General features: G+C 44.8%; 5 non-coding genes and 2 pseudogenes across 5 annotated transcripts; all 7 read right to left on the reverse strand.

The window, feature by feature from the left end:
* Window positions 1–1,380: 1,380 nt before the first annotated feature.
* On the reverse strand, window positions 1,381–1,571 carry LOC130335910 (U2 spliceosomal RNA). Its single transcript, XR_008877436.1, has one exon. It is a non-coding gene; the product is annotated as a U2 spliceosomal RNA (small nuclear RNA).
* A 2,094-nt stretch (window positions 1,572–3,665) lies between these two features.
* LOC130335912 (U2 spliceosomal RNA) lies at window positions 3,666–3,856 on the reverse strand. Its single transcript, XR_008877438.1, has one exon. It is a non-coding gene; the product is annotated as a U2 spliceosomal RNA (small nuclear RNA).
* Window positions 3,857–5,947: 2,091 nt separating this feature from the next.
* Window positions 5,948–6,138, reverse strand: LOC130335913 (U2 spliceosomal RNA). The gene has a single exon (XR_008877439.1). It is a non-coding gene; the product is annotated as a U2 spliceosomal RNA (small nuclear RNA).
* A 2,092-nt stretch (window positions 6,139–8,230) lies between these two features.
* LOC130335866 (U2 spliceosomal RNA) lies at window positions 8,231–8,435 on the reverse strand (annotated as a pseudogene).
* Window positions 8,436–13,461: 5,026 nt separating this feature from the next.
* On the reverse strand, window positions 13,462–13,594 carry LOC130335879 (U2 spliceosomal RNA; annotated as a pseudogene).
* A 2,095-nt stretch (window positions 13,595–15,689) lies between these two features.
* LOC130335914 (U2 spliceosomal RNA) lies at window positions 15,690–15,880 on the reverse strand. Its single transcript, XR_008877440.1, has one exon. It is a non-coding gene; the product is annotated as a U2 spliceosomal RNA (small nuclear RNA).
* Window positions 15,881–17,973: 2,093 nt separating this feature from the next.
* LOC130335916 (U2 spliceosomal RNA) lies at window positions 17,974–18,164 on the reverse strand. The gene has a single exon (XR_008877441.1). It is a non-coding gene; the product is annotated as a U2 spliceosomal RNA (small nuclear RNA).
* Window positions 18,165–18,799: the final 635 nt, after the last annotated feature.

Genomic DNA, 18,799 nt, shown 5'->3' on the forward strand with positions numbered 1-18,799 from the left:
AAACAGCTCCATAGTCACATACACAGCAAAGGAGAGATGTTGTTTACACCTAGTGATGTCAGTGGTATTGAGTGACATCATAGCACAGTGCTAAGGCTCCTGGGCCTGGACACAGCAGCGGCTGCAATATCTCAACGGAGAATACGTTTATATATATGTGTGTGTGTGCGCGTATATATATATATATATATATATATATATATATTTCTCCGCCGAAATCACTTTTAAACCCATTTCCACCTTTTTTTCCCTTCTCTTCCTCTTACTTTTTTTTCACGTTTTTTTACGTTTTTCTCCTTTTCGCCTCTTTTCTGGGCGTATTATTCTTCTTTTTCTTCTTTTTTTTCGTCTAATGCATACCCCATCAGTGCAGCAATGCTTATTCAATACCGCCAGCAGATGGAGACACTGGGGGATAATTTTCTAAGGATTTATACTGATTTTTCCTGTCTGAATTTGTCGCACAGAAAGTTGCAGGCCAAATATGTGCGACATTTCTGCGACTTTAGCTTCTAGAGCATTTTTACAACATTATACATAGGTGCTGAATACATAAAAAGCGACTGTTCAGCGACAGACAAGTCGCATCGGCTGAAAGTAGGCCAGAATGTCAGTCCATGTTGGAGCAGGTTTAGATACAGTCTAAAGCATAGATCTCAAAGTCTGTGCACAGAATTTAGCAAGGGCCTCGCACCTTCTGATGCATCAGGTAGGTGCACAATAGCATAGCCTAACCCTCTGTACTTTGGTCTATATTGATGCGGGACATAGACAGCCAGCTGATGACCAATCCATTAGTGCAATGGATGGCTGGAAGCATTTGTCTTTGCCTTTGCAATACCACAGAAGCAATGCATGGTCAATGTACAGCAATGACACACCTGTGTGAACAGCCAGGAGACCCCCCCCCCATGTTATGTTACATAGTTACATAGTTAGTACGGTCGAAAAAAGACATATGTCCATCAAGTTCAACCAGGGAATTAAGGGGTAGGGGTGTGGCGCGATATTGGGGAAGGGATGAGATTTTATATTTCTTCATAAGCATTAATCTTATTTTGTCAATTAGGAACATTCAGCACCCACCCGCTATCAAGGCAGCTGCCTATCATGTCATGCCCTACCTGCACAGGTGTGCTGGCTACTCAAATGATCCAATTAAGGAGGCCATTTAGTCAGCAGCAGCAGAAGTCCTGTGCCTGGACGCTCCAACAGCGGCCAGACACAAGCAGAAGCAGAAGCAGCAGAAGCAGCAGCAGCACCACCTTTTGTTTTTTGGCTGCAGAAGCAGCAGCAGCAAGGCCCACAGGGCTGGCTAGCTGGCTAGCCAGCAAGCAGGTAGCAATGAAAGTAGGAATCTTTCTTTTTAACCCTGTAAGGGGGTGGTGCACTGTACCCGAAGATACTGCCATATCGGGTCAATGCATAGGGCGACGGAAGCAAGCTTCGAAATCAGCCCCCGTTCTCAAAAATCCATTTAATATATGGTCCCCAGATAGGGGACGTATCAGATATTAAACTGATAAGAACAGATACTACACTTGATCTTAGCCAAAAGGCCGAGAAGCGATAACCGTGAAAGGGGCGGGCCCAACAAGGTCCCCTTCATGGGCACTATCACTGCTTGCTGTCAGGGAGGCTGCCAGACAATTTTCCATGCACACTCTGGGCTGGGGGGCAGTCAACCACCAGTACACACAGCAGAACCTAAACCCATACCATTATTGCTAAGCAGCAAGACAGGGGCCCATTGCACTCCCACGGGGCCTTTTTAAATGCAATCCATAACCCGGATTTGCCAGGAACCCTTCTTACTCCTCCTACTTGCATGTGACACTGGGCTTAGGATCTGCATAGGAAACACACACACAAGCACACACCTACCTTTGTTGCCTGCAGATGCCTCCTTGGCTGTCCCCAAACGGTATCAAACCAACACCCACGGGAAGCTGTAAGCATAGAGGACATGCCTGCACCCCATTGGACTTACCTGTGTGGGTTAAATCCGGGTTATTTGACAACCTATGGCGGTGATGGTTCTGCTCAGGCAGAGCAGTGCTGATGCTCCTCATAAAGCTGTCGCTGCTGTGAAGGTTCTAGGTGACATCACAAATCCCTATGGTTACATACACAACAAAGCTGGGTTGTTGTTGTTTACACTCTGCAAGGCCTGTGGAAGTGAGTGACATCATAGCACTGTAGTTCTGAGGGTTCTAGATGGATGCAACAATCTCCTGTTGCTTCTATGAAGGCCGTAATAGACGACATCACCAAACAGCTCCATAGTCACATACACAGCAAAGGAGAGATGTTGTTTACACCTAGTGATGTCAGTGGTATTGAGTGACATCATAGCACAGTGCTAAGGCTCCTGGGCCTGGACACAGCAGCGGCTGCAATATCTCAACGGAGAATACGTTTATATATATGTGTGTGTGTGCGCGTATATATATATATATATATATATATATATATATATATATATATATTTCTCCGCCGAAATCACTTTTAAACCCATTTCCACCTTTTTTTCCCTTCTCTTCCTCTTACTTTTTTTTCACGTTTTTTTACGTTTTTCTCCTTTTCGCCTCTTTTCTGGGCGTATTATTCTTCTTTTTCTTCTTTTTTTTCGTCTAATGCATACCCCATCAGTGCAGCAATGCTTATTCAATACCGCCAGCAGATGGAGACACTGGGGGATAATTTTCTAAGGATTTATACTGATTTTTCCTGTCTGAATTTGTCGCACAGAAAGTTGCAGGCCAAATATGTGCGACATTTCTGCGACTTTAGCTTCTAGAGCATTTTTACAACATTATACATAGGTGCTGAATACATAAAAAGCGACTGTTCAGCGACAGACAAGTCGCATCGGCTGAAAGTAGGCCAGAATGTCAGTCCATGTTGGAGCAGGTTTAGATACAGTCTAAAGCATAGATCTCAAAGTCTGTGCACAGAATTTAGCAAGGGCCTCGCACCTTCTGATGCATCAGGTAGGTGCACAATAGCATAGCCTAACCCTCTGTACTTTGGTCTATATTGATGCGGGACATAGACAGCCAGCTGATGACCAATCCATTAGTGCAATGGATGGCTGGAAGCATTTGTCTTTGCCTTTGCAATACCACAGAAGCAATGCATGGTCAATGTACAGCAATGACACACCTGTGTGAACAGCCAGGAGACCCCCCCCCCCATGTTATGTTACATAGTTACATAGTTAGTACGGTCGAAAAAAGACATATGTCCATCAAGTTCAACCAGGGAATTAAGGGGTAGGGGTGTGGCGCGATATTGGGGAAGGGATGAGATTTTATATTTCTTCATAAGCATTAATCTTATTTTGTCAATTAGGAACATTCAGCACCCACCCGCTATCAAGGCAGCTACCTATCATGTCATGCCCTACCTGCACAGGTGTGCTGGCTACTCAAATGATCCAATTAAGGAGGCCATTTAGTCAGCAGCAGCAGAAGTCCTGTGCCTGGACGCTCCAACAGCGGCCAGACACAAGCAGAAGCAGAAGCAGCAGAAGCAGCAGCAGCACCACCTTTTGTTTTTTGGCTGCAGAAGCAGCAGCAGCAAGGCCCACAGGGCTGGCTAGCTGGCTAGCCAGCAAGCAGGTAGCAATGAAAGTAGGAATCTTTCTTTTTAACCCTGTAAGGGGGTGGTGCACTGTACCCGAAGATACTGCCATATCGGGTCAATGCATAGGGCGACGGAAGCAAGCTTCGAAATCAGCCCCCGTTCTCAAAAATCCATTTAATATATGGTCCCCAGATAGGGGACGTATCAGATATTAAACTGATAAGAACAGATACTACACTTGATCTTAGCCAAAAGGCCGAGAAGCGATAACCGTGAAAGGGGCGGGCCCAACAAGGTCCCCTTCATGGGCACTATCACTGCTTGCTGTCAGGGAGGCTGCCAGACAATTTTCCATGCACACTCTGGGCTGGGGGGCAGTCAACCACCAGTACACACAGCAGAACCTAAACCCATACCATTATTGCTAAGCAGCAAGACAGGGGCCCATTGCACTCCCACGGGGCCTTTTTAAATGCAATCCATAACCCGGATTTGCCAGGAACCCTTCTTACTCCTCCTACTTGCATGTGACACTGGGCTTAGGATCTGCATAGGAAACACACACACAAGCACACACCTACCTTTGTTGCCTGCAGATGCCTCCTTGGCTGTCCCCAAACGGTATCAAACCAACACCCACGGGAAGCTGTAAGCATAGAGGACATGCCTGCACCCCATTGGACTTACCTGTGTGGGTTAAATCCGGGTTATTTGACAACCTATGGCGGTGATGGTTCTGCTCAGGCAGAGCAGTGCTGATGCTCCTCATAAAGCTGTCGCTGCTGTGAAGGTTCTAGGTGACATCACAAATCCCTATGGTTACATACACAACAAAGCTGGGTTGTTGTTGTTTACACTCTGCAAGGCCTGTGGAAGTGAGTGACATCATAGCACTGTAGTTCTGAGGGTTCTAGATGGATGCAACAATCTCCTGTTGCTTCTATGAAGGCCGTAATAGACGACATCACCAAACAGCTCCATAGTCACATACACAGCAAAGGAGAGATGTTGTTTACACCTAGTGATGTCAGTGGTATTGAGTGACATCATAGCACAGTGCTAAGGCTCCTGGGCCTGGACACAGCAGCGGCTGCAATATCTCAACGGAGAATACGTTTATATATATGTGTGTGTGTGCGCGTATATATATATATATATATATATATATATATATATATATATATTTCTCCGCCGAAATCACTTTTAAACCCATTTCCACCTTTTTTTCCCTTCTCTTCCTCTTACTTTTTTTTCACGTTTTTTTACGTTTTTCTCCTTTTCGCCTCTTTTCTGGGCGTATTATTCTTCTTTTTCTTCTTTTTTTTCGTCTAATGCATACCCCATCAGTGCAGCAATGCTTATTCAATACCGCCAGCAGATGGAGACACTGGGGGATAATTTTCTAAGGATTTATACTGATTTTTCCTGTCTGAATTTGTCGCACAGAAAGTTGCAGGCCAAATATGTGCGACATTTCTGCGACTTTAGCTTCTAGAGCATTTTTACAACATTATACATAGGTGCTGAATACATAAAAAGCGACTGTTCAGCGACAGACAAGTCGCATCGGCTGAAAGTAGGCCAGAATGTCAGTCCATGTTGGAGCAGGTTTAGATACAGTCTAAAGCATAGATCTCAAAGTCTGTGCACAGAATTTAGCAAGGGCCTCGCACCTTCTGATGCATCAGGTAGGTGCACAATAGCATAGCCTAACCCTCTGTACTTTGGTCTATATTGATGCGGGACATAGACAGCCAGCTGATGACCAATCCATTAGTGCAATGGATGGCTGGAAGCATTTGTCTTTGCCTTTGCAATACCACAGAAGCAATGCATGGTCAATGTACAGCAATGACACACCTGTGTGAACAGCCAGGAGACCCCCCCCCCATGTTATGTTACATAGTTACATAGTTAGTACGGTCGAAAAAAGACATATGTCCATCAAGTTCAACCAGGGAATTAAGGGGTAGGGGTGTGGCGCGATATTGGGGAAGGGATGAGATTTTATATTTCTTCATAAGCATTAATCTTATTTTGTCAATTAGGAACATTCAGCACCCACCCGCTATCAAGGCAGCTGCCTATCATGTCATGCCCTACCTGCACAGGTGTGCTGGCTACTCAAATGATCCAATTAAGGAGGCCATTTAGTCAGCAGCAGCAGAAGTCCTGTGCCTGGACGCTCCAACAGCGGCCAGACACAAGCAGAAGCAGAAGCAGCAGAAGCAGCAGCAGCACCACCTTTTGTTTTTTGGCTGCAGAAGCAGCAGCAGCAAGGCCCACAGGGCTGGCTAGCTGGCTAGCCAGCAAGCAGGTAGCAATGAAAGTAGGAATCTTTCTTTTTAACCCTGTAAGGGGGTGGTGCACTGTACCCGAAGATACTGCCATATCGGGTCAATGCATAGGGCGACGGAAGCAAGCTTCGAAATCAGCCCCCGTTCTCAAAAATCCATTTAATATATGGTCCCCAGATAGGGGACGTATCAGATATTAAACTGATAAGAACAGATACTACACTTGATCTTAGCCAAAAGGCCGAGAAGCGATAACCGTGAAAGGGGCGGGCCCAACAAGGTCCCCTTCATGGGCACTATCACTGCTTGCTGTCAGGGAGGCTGCCAGACAATTTTCCATGCACACTCTGGGCTGGGGGGCAGTCAACCACCAGTACACACAGCAGAACCTAAACCCATACCATTATTGCTAAGCAGCAAGACAGGGGCCCATTGCACTCCCACGGGGCCTTTTTAAATGCAATCCATAACCCGGATTTGCCAGGAACCCTTCTTACTCCTCCTACTTGCATGTGACACTGGGCTTAGGATCTGCATAGGAAACACACACACAAGCACACACCTACCTTTGTTGCCTGCAGATGCCTCCTTGGCTGTCCCCAAACGGTATCAAACCAACACCCACGGGAAGCTGTAAGCATAGAGGACATGCCTGCACCCCATTGGACTTACCTGTGTGGGTTAAATCCGGGTTATTTGACAACCTATGGCGGTGATGGTTCTGCTCAGGCAGAGCAGTGCTGATGCTCCTCATAAAGCTGTCGCTGCTGTGAAGGTTCTAGGTGACATCACAAATCCCTATGGTTACATACACAACAAAGCTGGGTTGTTGTTGTTTACACTCTGCAAGGCCTGTGGAAGTGAGTGACATCATAGCACTGTAGTTCTGAGGGTTCTAGATGGATGCAACAATCTCCTGTTGCTTCTATGAAGGCCGTAATAGACGACATCACCAAACAGCTCCATAGTCACATACACAGCAAAGGAGAGATGTTGTTTACACCTAGTGATGTCAGTGGTATTGAGTGACATCATAGCACAGTGCTAAGGCTCCTGGGCCTGGACACAGCAGCGGCTGCAATATCTCAACGGAGAATACGTTTATATCTATGTGTGTGTGTGCGCGTATATATATATATATATATATATATATATATATATATATATATTTCTCCGCCGAAATCACTTTTAAACCCATTTCCACCTTTTTTTCCCTTCTCTTCCTCTTACTTTTTTTTCACGTTTTTTTACGTTTTTCTCCTTTTCGCCTCTTTTCTGGGCGTATTATTCTTCTTTTTCTTCTTTTTTTTCGTCTAATGCATACCCCATCAGTGCAGCAATGCTTATTCAATACCGCCAGCAGATGGAGACACTGGGGGATAATTTTCTAAGGATTTATACTGATTTTTCCTGTCTGAATTTGTCGCACAGAAAGTTGCAGGCCAAATATGTGCGACATTTCTGCGACTTTAGCTTCTAGAGCATTTTTACAACATTATACATAGGTGCTGAATACATAAAAAGCGACTGTTCAGCGACAGACAAGTCGCATCGGCTGAAAGTAGGCCAGAATGTCAGTCCATGTTGGAGCAGGTTTAGATACAGTCTAAAGCATAGATCTCAAAGTCTGTGCACAGAATTTAGCAAGGGCCTCGCACCTTCTGATGCATCAGGTAGGTGCACAATAGCATAGCCTAACCCTCTGTACTTTGGTCTATATTGATGCGGGACATAGACAGCCAGCTGATGACCAATCCATTAGTGCAATGGATGGCTGGAAGCATTTGTCTTTGCCTTTGCAATACCACAGAAGCAATGCATGGTCAATGTACAGCAATGACACACCTGTGTGAACAGCCAGGAGACCCCCCCCCCCATGTTATGTTACATAGTTACATAGTTAGTACGGTCGAAAAAAGACATATGTCCATCAAGTTCAACCAGGGAATTAAGGGGTAGGGGTGTGGCGCGATATTGGGGAAGGGATGAGATTTTATATTTCTTCATAAGCATTAATCTTATTTTGTCAATTAGGAACATTCAGCACCCACCCGCTATCAAGGCAGCTGCCTATCATGTCATGCCCTACCTGCACAGGTGTGCTGGCTACTCAAATGATCCAATTAAGGAGGCCATTTAGTCAGCAGCAGCAGAAGTCCTGTGCCTGGACGCTCCAACAGCGGCCAGACACAAGCAGAAGCAGAAGCAGCAGAAGCAGCAGCAGCACCACCTTTTGTTTTTTGGCTGCAGAAGCAGCAGCAGCAAGGCCCACAGGGCTGGCTAGCTGGCTAGCCAGCAAGCAGGTAGCAATGAAAGTAGGAATCTTTCTTTTTAACCCTGTAAGGGGGTGGTGCACTGTACCCGAAGATACTGCCATATCGGGTCAATGCATAGGGCGACGGAAGCAAGCTTCGAAATCAGCCCCCGTTCTCAAAAATCCATTTAATATATGGTCCCCAGATAGGGGACGTATCAGATATTAAACTGATAAGAACAGATTTTTTTTTTTAACTTGACTACCCTTACGGGGGCAACTTTATTAAAAATTAAATAATGTTAACAAAGTTGTGCAAATATGTCAATAAATACAGTTACATATAAATAACATATTTACAACATATTAAAACATAAAATGGGCACTTGGTGGCTTTACAAGATAGAATTCCATTCTTTTAAAAACCATTTTCTAGATAAAAGCGGAAATCTCTTCTTGTCTAAAAGATAGTACTGGTACATTTCATAAAAACAGATAGATAAAATGTCCTTCACAGATAAAACCTCATGCTTGAACAATAAAATATTCCTGGCCTTCCACAGAGCTGCCTTCACACAGTTTATGATCTTCCATGCAATAGTCTCTTGAGTCCGTGTTGGGCATTCCAGGCAACCATAAAAAACCACTGCAATATTTAAGTCTTTTAGTCCAGTTATCCTTTTTACCAGAGGGAGTATCTTTGTCCATATTTTCTGCGAGTAAAAACAAGTCCATATTAGATGGTGCACGGTCTCCTCTTGTCGGCATCCCTCCCTCGGGCAGGTTGCAGAGTTGGATAATCCTCTTCGGTGCTGGAATGCCCGGCATGGAAGACACTCGTGTGCGCAGCTCCAGGCCAGGTCCTTCTGTGAATTAAAAAGATAATTAATACTCAACATCTTCCAAATCTGTATACACTTCTGTTCGTTAAAATTTTTGATGGGAGTCACGGTACTGGTTTCTTTTATTTCCTTTAGTAGTTTTTTGCTATTGCACAGATCCTGAACACTTTTACCTTTAAAATTATATAAGTTTAAAATTTTTCCTAAAATCATGTATTGAGGGGGTAAATTCAAAGAATAAGGGCAACTTAAAACTGTAGAAAACCAGCCGTTCCTCCGCATAAAATAACCAGTATTAAAACGAACAAAATAAGACCAGTAGCTATCTTTAAAAACAGTAGTAAAACACATGCTAAAAAACTTTATTAAAAGGAAAGCTTTAAAATCTGGAAAATCCTTACCGCCCCTGGAGTTCGGTTTTATCACAATTTGTCTCTTTAATTTTTCGCTCTTAGAACTCCAAAAGAAAGTAAAACAAGCTTTTGTTATTTTCTTTAGAACCATTTCGGGGGGTGGGAAAACCAGACTTAAATACAATAAAATAGGTAAAAGCACCATTTTTGTAATTAAAACCTTCCCTTCCATTGTAAGTTCTCGCATGTTCCACATACATATTTTCTTATTTATTTTTTGAGCCACCAAGTCCCAGCTATTAAAACCATTATTAGACTCGTCAAAGGAGACACCTAAAATCTGCACCGACTCAGACACAGGGACGGGCACATCATACAAAGGCATTCCGCCTATGTTTAAAATGTTACTTTTGTTAAAATTGACTTTAAAACCGGAGGCACAATTAAAATATTGAATCTGTTTTAGCGTCTTCTGAAGCGATGGGGTGTCCCTGCAAAACACCGCAACATCGTCCATGTACCCCACTACCTTCGCCTCTAGTCCCCCTCCTCCTGGCAGGGGGACTCCATGGATCTGCTTATCCTTTCGTATTGTACATAAAAGAGGCTCTATTGCGCAAATGAAGAGTAGTGGGGACAAGGGACACCCCTGCTTCACTCCGGAATTTAAAATCACGCCCTGTGTCTTAAAACCATTTACTAAAATTTTACTAGTACAGTTATCATAAAAAGCTCTAAGAGACAATAAAAAGCCATCAGGTATACCCATTTTCTCTAAAACCTTAAAAAGATAAAAATGTGACACCCTGTCGAAAGCTTTTTCAAAATCTATGGATAAAACCGCCAGCTTTCCTTTTCTTAATTTGGTGTCGCTAATTACATCCTTTAAAAGGTTTAGGTTCTCCCATAAACTCCTCCCAGGCACCCCACAGACTTGGTTTGTATGAATTATTTTATGGATTACGTTCTTTAAGCGGTTAGCACACAGTTTCGCCATTATTTTATAGTCGCAGTTCAGAAGGGTGATTGGTCTCCAGTTTTTGAGTTCCGACCGGTCTCCCTTTTTGAATAGCAGGGAGACATCACCCTTCTTCCATGAGCCTGGGAGGATTTTAGACTTAAAGACTTCCGTAAAAAGGGAGAACAAATCTTCTTTTAAAATACCATAAAAAGTAACATAAAATTCAATGGGTATACCATCCGGCCCAGGCACTTTACCTGTTTTAAAACTCTTGACGGTCTCTAAAATCTCCTGCTCTGAAATATTCTGCAATAAAAAAGACTGTGAGACAGGATCTAAAAAATTGGTGATCTCCTTTAACGAGTCATTCATAAAACATTCATCAATGTGTTTTACATTAAAAAGATCCGCATAAAACTCTTGCACCTTTTTTAAAATACCCTGTACATCATTCACTCCTTCAATGTTTTCTATTAACCTTCTATTTTCATGTATTTTCTTAAAAAAATACCTGGAGCAGGTCTCGTTTTCCTCAAGATGCTGTATTCGAGACCTAAAGATAATTTCTTTTCCTTTCTGCTCCAGGCACTTAGTTATTTCGTTTTTAAGATCATGTACCTCCTTCTCCACCTCCATCCCATGTGCTCTGAATTTGTACAGGGTTTGCAGATGAGTATTTAGGATATTATAAAATTCACGTTTTTCTTTAGCTTTCCTAACCCCAACACGGATAAAAAATTCTTTTATTTTTAGTTTCATTTTTTCCCACCAGATACTGGTGGGAGTGTTGGGGTCTTTTACTCGTCTGCATTCCTTGTAAAAGGTGATAAAATCTGATAAAACCTGCGGATCTTCTAAAAGGGACACGTTTAACTTCCAGGCATTCCTACCAGTTCTCCTTTTAAAATCACTTTTAACTTTAAAATACAATAATTTATGGTCAGAAAAAACATTGGTAAAAAGATCACAGTTAAAAGGCAGTACTTGATAAGAACAAAAAATAAAATCTATCCTGGAGCTACAGCTTGCATTGCTCCAGGTAACACCGTCTTCCTCTGGTACGTTAAAATTACATTTTTTAAAAACATCAGTGAGATTAAAATCTAAAATCAAGTTTTTTAACATAAAAGACGTCTTATCATAGTTCCTACTCACTGCGTTCGAAAAACGGCGTTCTCCCCTTAAAATACAATTAAAATCACCTGATAAAACAAGAGGACTAGAATTGTTAATAAAAAGGGGTAAAATCTCCAACATTTTTATTCTTTCATTCTTATCAGGAGAACCATAAAAATTTAAAAACTGCCATTTAATACCATTAATAAAAGCGTTGACCAATAAAATTCTGCCTGGTAAAATTTCGTTAAAACTCTCAATTAAAACGTTCCCTTTAAAAAGTATGGCGACCCCTGCTGATCTGGACTCATTTGATCCAGACCAGACTGATGGACCGTGCACCCAATCATCTTCATATTCTTTATAATTTAATCTGTGCGGGATGCCACATTCCTGCAGGAAAAGGACGGAAGCAGCAAAAACCGACAAGTAATTAAATAGGGCAACCCTTCTTACTCTGGCGCTCACACTTCTCACGTTCAAGGACAGACCGGACAACTCAGCCATGGGAATGTACAAGAAAACGTCTTACACCTCTGATTCCCCCTCCGAAGCCTCATACCCCCCAAAATCTGACTCAATTGTACGCATAGAGGAAGCAGGAGAGGAGGCACCATCACTCAGCCGACCCCCCTCCTCCATCATGATTGAGGCATAGTTGTTCTCGGGCATCCTGGCAATCAGGGCTCCAGACTCATTGGGTTCTTCCACCTCTTGCCCCTCCATAGGGGTCGGGTGTTCACTTAGTTCCGTCTCTGGTACCTCAGAGACGGTCACCCCTGAAACCTCCTCCTGGCAGGGAGGAGGGGGGGTATCCCCTATGGGGACCTGTGGAGGAACGTCACTTGGGTTCCCTGCATCCGCAGGTACTTCCATCGGCTCCCCCTGGACCGCCTCCGAATAGAGTCTTCTGGAGCCCCTCCGCCTTTTAACCTTCACCTCTCCACCCGGATCATCGCTCTCAGGGGGACCCTGAGCCAGAGGTTGCTGAGGAGCGGATTCGGCCGCCGTCCGCTCCTCTCTTAACCCAGCATGCTCCTGGGGGCCAGTTTTTCCACCACTTGCACGTTTTTTGGCCATCCTCTGCTCTTTAGGGTCCCCTCCTTTTGCCTGAGGGGGGTCTTTCTCCTTCTCCATCTCACCGCTTACCTCTTGTGGGGGGGTAATCACTGGCTCTGCTTGTCTCGGCTGGTGTCCCGGTTGCTGTCCTTGCTGCCTCCAGGGTTGCCACTGCTGCTCCGTCCTATGTCTGTGGGGACAAGAGGAGAAAAGGTGACCGAATTGTTGACAGAAATTGCACCTCCCTCCTCTTGTGCATTTCTCTGTCTCGTGCTGTGTGCTACCACATTTTTTGCATGTACTTCCACAGTTTTCTTTTGTGTGTCCATATCTGTGACACTTCCTGCAGTAGCTTGGCATCCCCGCATAAAAGAGGTCGCCACACATATTATTTATTTTAAAACGAGCTGGTGGTAGTTGTATTCCCCCTGGCAATCTGTCATCTTTTTTGCATGTAACCTGAAATCTCCACTTAGATGTCCAGATGCCACAGCTGTTCATGATTTTTCCTCTGCACTCAACCTTACTAAAATAGACTTGTAAAAACAACTCAACATCGTGTAGGTTGGCGAAAGGGGAATACATCTTTACTACCACCAGCTTAATATCATCTAGAACATGCTCAATAATCCGGACACCCTGAAGCTTTTTGTCTTTACTCGCAGCAGCTCTGGTAACAAAATCTCTGTGGATGCCATTTTGTGTGAACGTCACATCAAAAATTTTACGCTTCGGGTAGTCCTGGATTGCCAATATCTCGCCCTTCTGTATTCCGAAAACTCCTCCGAGCACGTCCTCTACTACGAATTTCAAATCGTCCGCCCTTTTGGTATCATCCGTGAGAATGACTCTCACGGTGTTTTTGATCCTTGCGTATGCCGGCACAGAACCTGGATCCGGATCATCATCCATGGTTCTAACCTCTCTCCACCCGAAGGTCTTGAGAGGCGATCGCTACTCGTTACCCTGGGACTAGGCCCTCTCCCCAATAGCAACAAGTGGGTGAAGCCCAGGCAATAAACCTGGGCGATCCCACAAGGCCGAGGAGAGGGGTACCCGAGTACCTTCTGACCAGATCTCCTGTATTACTACACTTGATCTTAGCCAAAAGGCCGAGAAGCGATAACCGTGAAAGGGGCGGGCCCAACAAGGTCCCCTTCATGGGCACTATCACTGCTTGCTGTCAGGGAGGCTGCCAGACAATTTTCCATGCACACTCTGGGCTGGGGGGCAGTCAACCACCAGTACACACAGCAGAACCTAAACCCATACCATTATTGCTAAGCAGCAAGACAGGGGCCCATTGCACTCCCATGGGGCCTTTTTAAATGCAATCCATAACCCGGATTTGCCAGGAACCCTTCTTACTCCTCCTACTTGCATGTGACACTGGGCTTAGGATCTGCATAGGAAACACACACACAAGCACACACCTACCTTTGTTGCCTGCAGATGCCTCCTTGGCTGTCCCCAAACGGTATCAAACCAACACCCACGGGAAGCTGTAAGCATAGAGGACATGCCTGCACCCCATTGGACTTACCTGTGTGGGTTAAATCCGGGTTATTTGACAACCTATGGCGGTGATGGTTCTGCTCAGGCAGAGCAGTGCTGATGCTCCTCATAAAGCTGTCGCTGCTGTGAAGGTTCTAGGTGACATCACAAATCCCTATGGTTACATACACAACAAAGCTGGGTTGTTGTTGTTTACACTCTGCAAGGCCTGTGGAAGTGAGTGACATCATAGCACTGTAGTTCTGAGGGTTCTAGATGGATGCAACAATCTCCTGTTGCTTCTATGAAGGCCGTAATAGACGACATCACCAAACAGCTCCATAGTCACATACACAGCAAAGGAGAGATGTTGTTTACACCTAGTGATGTCAGTGGTATTGAGTGACATCATAGCACAGTGCTAAGGCTCCTGGGCCTGGACACAGCAGCGGCTGCAATATCTCAACGGAGAATACGTTTATATATATGTGTGTGTGTGCGCGTATATATATATATATATATATATATATATATATATATATATATATATTTCTCCGCCGAAATCACTTTTAAACCCATTTCCACCTTTTTTTCCCTTCTCTTCCTCTTACTTTTTTTTCACGTTTTTTTACGTTTTTCTCCTTTTCGCCTCTTTTCTGGGCGTATTATTCTTCTTTTTCTTCTTTTTTTTCGTCTAATGCATACCCCATCAGTGCAGCAATGCTTATTCAATACCGCCAGCAGATGGAGACACTGGGGGATAATTTTCTAAGGATTTATACTGATTTTTCCTGTCTGAATTTGTCGCACAGAAAGTTGCAGGCCAAATATGTGCGACATTTCTGCGACTTTAGCTTCTAGAGCATTTTTACAACATTATACATAGGTGCTGAATACATAAAAAGCGACTGTTCAGCGACAGACAAGTCGCATCGGCTGAAAGTAGGCCAGAATGTCAGTCCATGTTGGAGCAGGTTTAGATACAGTCTAAAGCATAGATCTCAAAGTCTGTGCACAGAATTTAGCAAGGGCCTCGCACCTTCTGATGCATCAGGTAGGTGCACAATAGCATAGCCTAACCCTCTGTACTTTGGTCTATATTGATGCGGGACATAGACAGCCAGCTGATGACCAATCCATTAGTGCAATGGATGGCTGGAAGCATTTGTCTTTGCCTTTGCAATACCACAGAAGCAATGCATGGTCAATGTACAGCAATGACACACCTGTGTGAACAGCCAGGAGACCCCCCCCCCATGTTATGTTACATAGTTACATAGTTAGTACGGTCGAAAAAAGACATATGTCCATCAAGTTCAACCAGGGAATTAAGGGGTAGGGGTGTGGCGCGATATTGGGGAAGGGATGAGATTTTATATTTCTTCATAAGCATTAATCTTATTTTGTCAATTAGGAACATTCAGCACCCACCCGCTATCAAGGCAGCTGCCTATCATGTCATGCCCTACCTGCACAGGTGTGCTGGCTACTCAAATGATCCAATTAAGGAGGCCATTTAGTCAGCAGCAGCAGAAGTCCTGTGCCTGGACGCTCCAACAGCGGCCAGACACAAGCAGAAGCAGAAGCAGCAGAAGCAGCAGCAGCACCACCTTTTGTTTTTTGGCTGCAGAAGCAGCAGCAGCAAGGCCCACAGGGCTGGCTAGCTGGCTAGCCAGCAAGCAGGTAGCAATGAAAGTAGGAATCTTTCTTTTTAACCCTGTAAGGGGGTGGTGCACTGTACCCGAAGATACTGCCATATCGGGTCAATGCATAGGGCGACGGAAGCAAGCTTCGAAATCAGCCCCCGTTCTCAAAAATCCATTTAATATATGGTCCCCAGATAGGGGACGTATCAGATATTAAACTGATAAGAACAGATACTACACTTGATCTTAGCCAAAAGGCCGAGAAGCGATAACCGTGAAAGGGGCGGGCCCAACAAGGTCCCCTTCATGGGCACTATCACTGCTTGCTGTCAGGGAGGCTGCCAGACAATTTTCCATGCACACTCTGGGCTGGGGGGCAGTCAACCACCAGTACACACAGCAGAACCTAAACCCATACCATTATTGCTAAGCAGCAAGACAGGGGCCCATTGCACTCCCACGGGGCCTTTTTAAATGCAATCCATAACCCGGATTTGCCAGGAACCCTTCTTACTCCTCCTACTTGCATGTGACACTGGGCTTAGGATCTGCATAGGAAACACACACACAAGCACACACCTACCTTTGTTGCCTGCAGATGCCTCCTTGGCTGTCCCCAAACGGTATCAAACCAACACCCACGGGAAGCTGTAAGCATAGAGGACATGCCTGCACCCCATTGGACTTACCTGTGTGGGTTAAATCCGGGTTATTTGACAACCTATGGCGGTGATGGTTCTGCTCAGGCAGAGCAGTGCTGATGCTCCTCATAAAGCTGTCGCTGCTGTGAAGGTTCTAGGTGACATCACAAATCCCTATGGTTACATACACAACAAAGCTGGGTTGTTGTTGTTTACACTCTGCAAGGCCTGTGGAAGTGAGTGACATCATAGCACTGTAGTTCTGAGGGTTCTAGATGGATGCAACAATCTCCTGTTGCTTCTATGAAGGCCGTAATAGACGACATCACCAAACAGCTCCATAGTCACATACACAGCAAAGGAGAGATGTTGTTTACACCTAGTGATGTCAGTGGTATTGAGTGACATCATAGCACAGTGCTAAGGCTCCTGGGCCTGGACACAGCAGCGGCTGCAATATCTCAACGGAGAATACGTTTATATATATGTGTGTGTGTGCGCGTATATATATATATATATATATATATATATATATATATATATATATTTCTCCGCCGAAATCACTTTTAAACCCATTTCCACCTTTTTTTCCCTTCTCTTCCTCTTACTTTTTTTTCACGTTTTTTTACGTTTTTCTCCTTTTCGCCTCTTTTCTGGGCGTATTATTCTTCTTTTTCTTCTTTTTTTTCGTCTAATGCATACCCCATCAGTGCAGCAATGCTTATTCAATACCGCCAGCAGATGGAGACACTGGGGGATAATTTTCTAAGGATTTATACTGATTTTTCCTGTCTGAATTTGTCGCACAGAAAGTTGCAGGCCAAATATGTGCGACATTTCTGCGACTTTAGCTTCTAGAGCATTTTTACAACATTATACATAGGTGCTGAATACATAAAAAGCGACTGTTCAGCGACAGACAAGTCGCATCGGCTGAAAGTAGGCCAGAATGTCAGTCCATGTTGGAGCAGGTTTAGATACAGTCTAAAGCATAGATCTCAAAGTCTGTGCACAGAATTTAGCAAGGGCCTCGCACCTTCTGATGCATCAGGTAGGTGCACAATAGCATAGCCTAACCCTCTGTACTTTGGTCTATATTGATGCGGGACATAGACAGCCAGCTGATGACCAATCCATTAGTGCAATGGATGGCTGGAAGCATTTGTCTTTGCCTTTGCAATACCACAGAAGCAATGCATGGTCAATGTACAGCAATGACACACCTGTGTGAACAGCCAGGAGACCCCCCCCCCATGTTATGTTACATAGTTACATAGTTAGTACGGTCGAAAAAAGACATATGTCCATCAAGTTCAACCAGGGAATTAAGGGGTAGGGGTGTGGCGCGATATTGGGGAAGGGATGAGATTTTATATTTCTTCATAAGCATTAATCTTATTTTGTCAATTAGGAACATTCAGCACCCACCCGCTATCAAGGCAGCTGCCTATCATGTCATGCCCTACCTGCACAGGTGTGCTGGCTACTCAAATGATCCAATTAAGGAGGCCATTTAGTCAGCAGCAGCAGAAGTCCTGTGCCTGGACGCTCCAACAGCGGCCAGACACAAGCAGAAGCAGAAGCAGCAGAAGCAGCAGCAGCACCACCTTTTGTTTTTTGGCTGCAGAAGCAGCAGCAGCAAGGCCCACAGGGCTGGCTAGCTGGCTAGCCAGCAAGCAGGTAGCAATGAAAGTAGGAATCTTTCTTTTTAACCCTGTAAGGGGGTGGTGCACTGTACCCGAAGATACTGCCATATCGGGTCAATGCATAGGGCGACGGAAGCAAGCTTCGAAATCAGCCCCCGTTCTCAAAAATCCATTTAATATATGGTCCCCAGATAGGGGACGTATCAGATATTAAACTGATAAGAACAGATACTACACTTGATCTTAGCCAAAAGGCCGAGAAGCGATAACCGTGAAAGGGGCGGGCCCAACAAGGTCCCCTTCATGGGCACTATCACTGCTTGCTGTCAGGGAGGCTGCCAGACAATTTTCCATGCACACTCTGGGCTGGGGGGCAGTCAACCACCAGTACACACAGCAGAACCTAAACCCATACCATTATTGCTAAGCAGCAAGACAGGGGCCCATTGCACTCCCACGGGGCCTTTTTAAATGCAATCCATAACCCGGATTTGCCAGGAACCCTTCTTACTCCTCCTACTTGCATGTGACACTGGGCTTAGGATCTGCATAGGAAACACACACACAAGCACACACCTACCTTTGTTGCCTGCAGATGCCTCCTTGGCTGTCCCCAAACGGTATCAAACCAACACCCACGGGAAGCTGTAAGCATAGAGGACATGCCTGCACCCCATTGGACTTACCTGTGTGGGTTAAATCCGGGTTATTTGACAACCTATGGCGGTGATGGTTCTGCTCAGGCAGAGCAGTGCTGATGCTCCTCATAAAGCTGTCGCTGCTGTGAAGGTTCTAGGTGACATCACAAATCCCTATGGTTACATACACAACAAAGCTGGGTTGTTGTTGTTTACACTCTGCAAGGCCTGTGGAAGTGAGTGACATCATAGCACTGTAGTTCT

The sequence above is a fragment of the Hyla sarda genome, unplaced genomic scaffold (genome assembly GCF_029499605.1).
Source record: "Hyla sarda isolate aHylSar1 unplaced genomic scaffold, aHylSar1.hap1 scaffold_460, whole genome shotgun sequence".
In the NCBI taxonomy this organism is placed as follows: Eukaryota; Metazoa; Chordata; class Amphibia; order Anura; family Hylidae; genus Hyla; species Hyla sarda.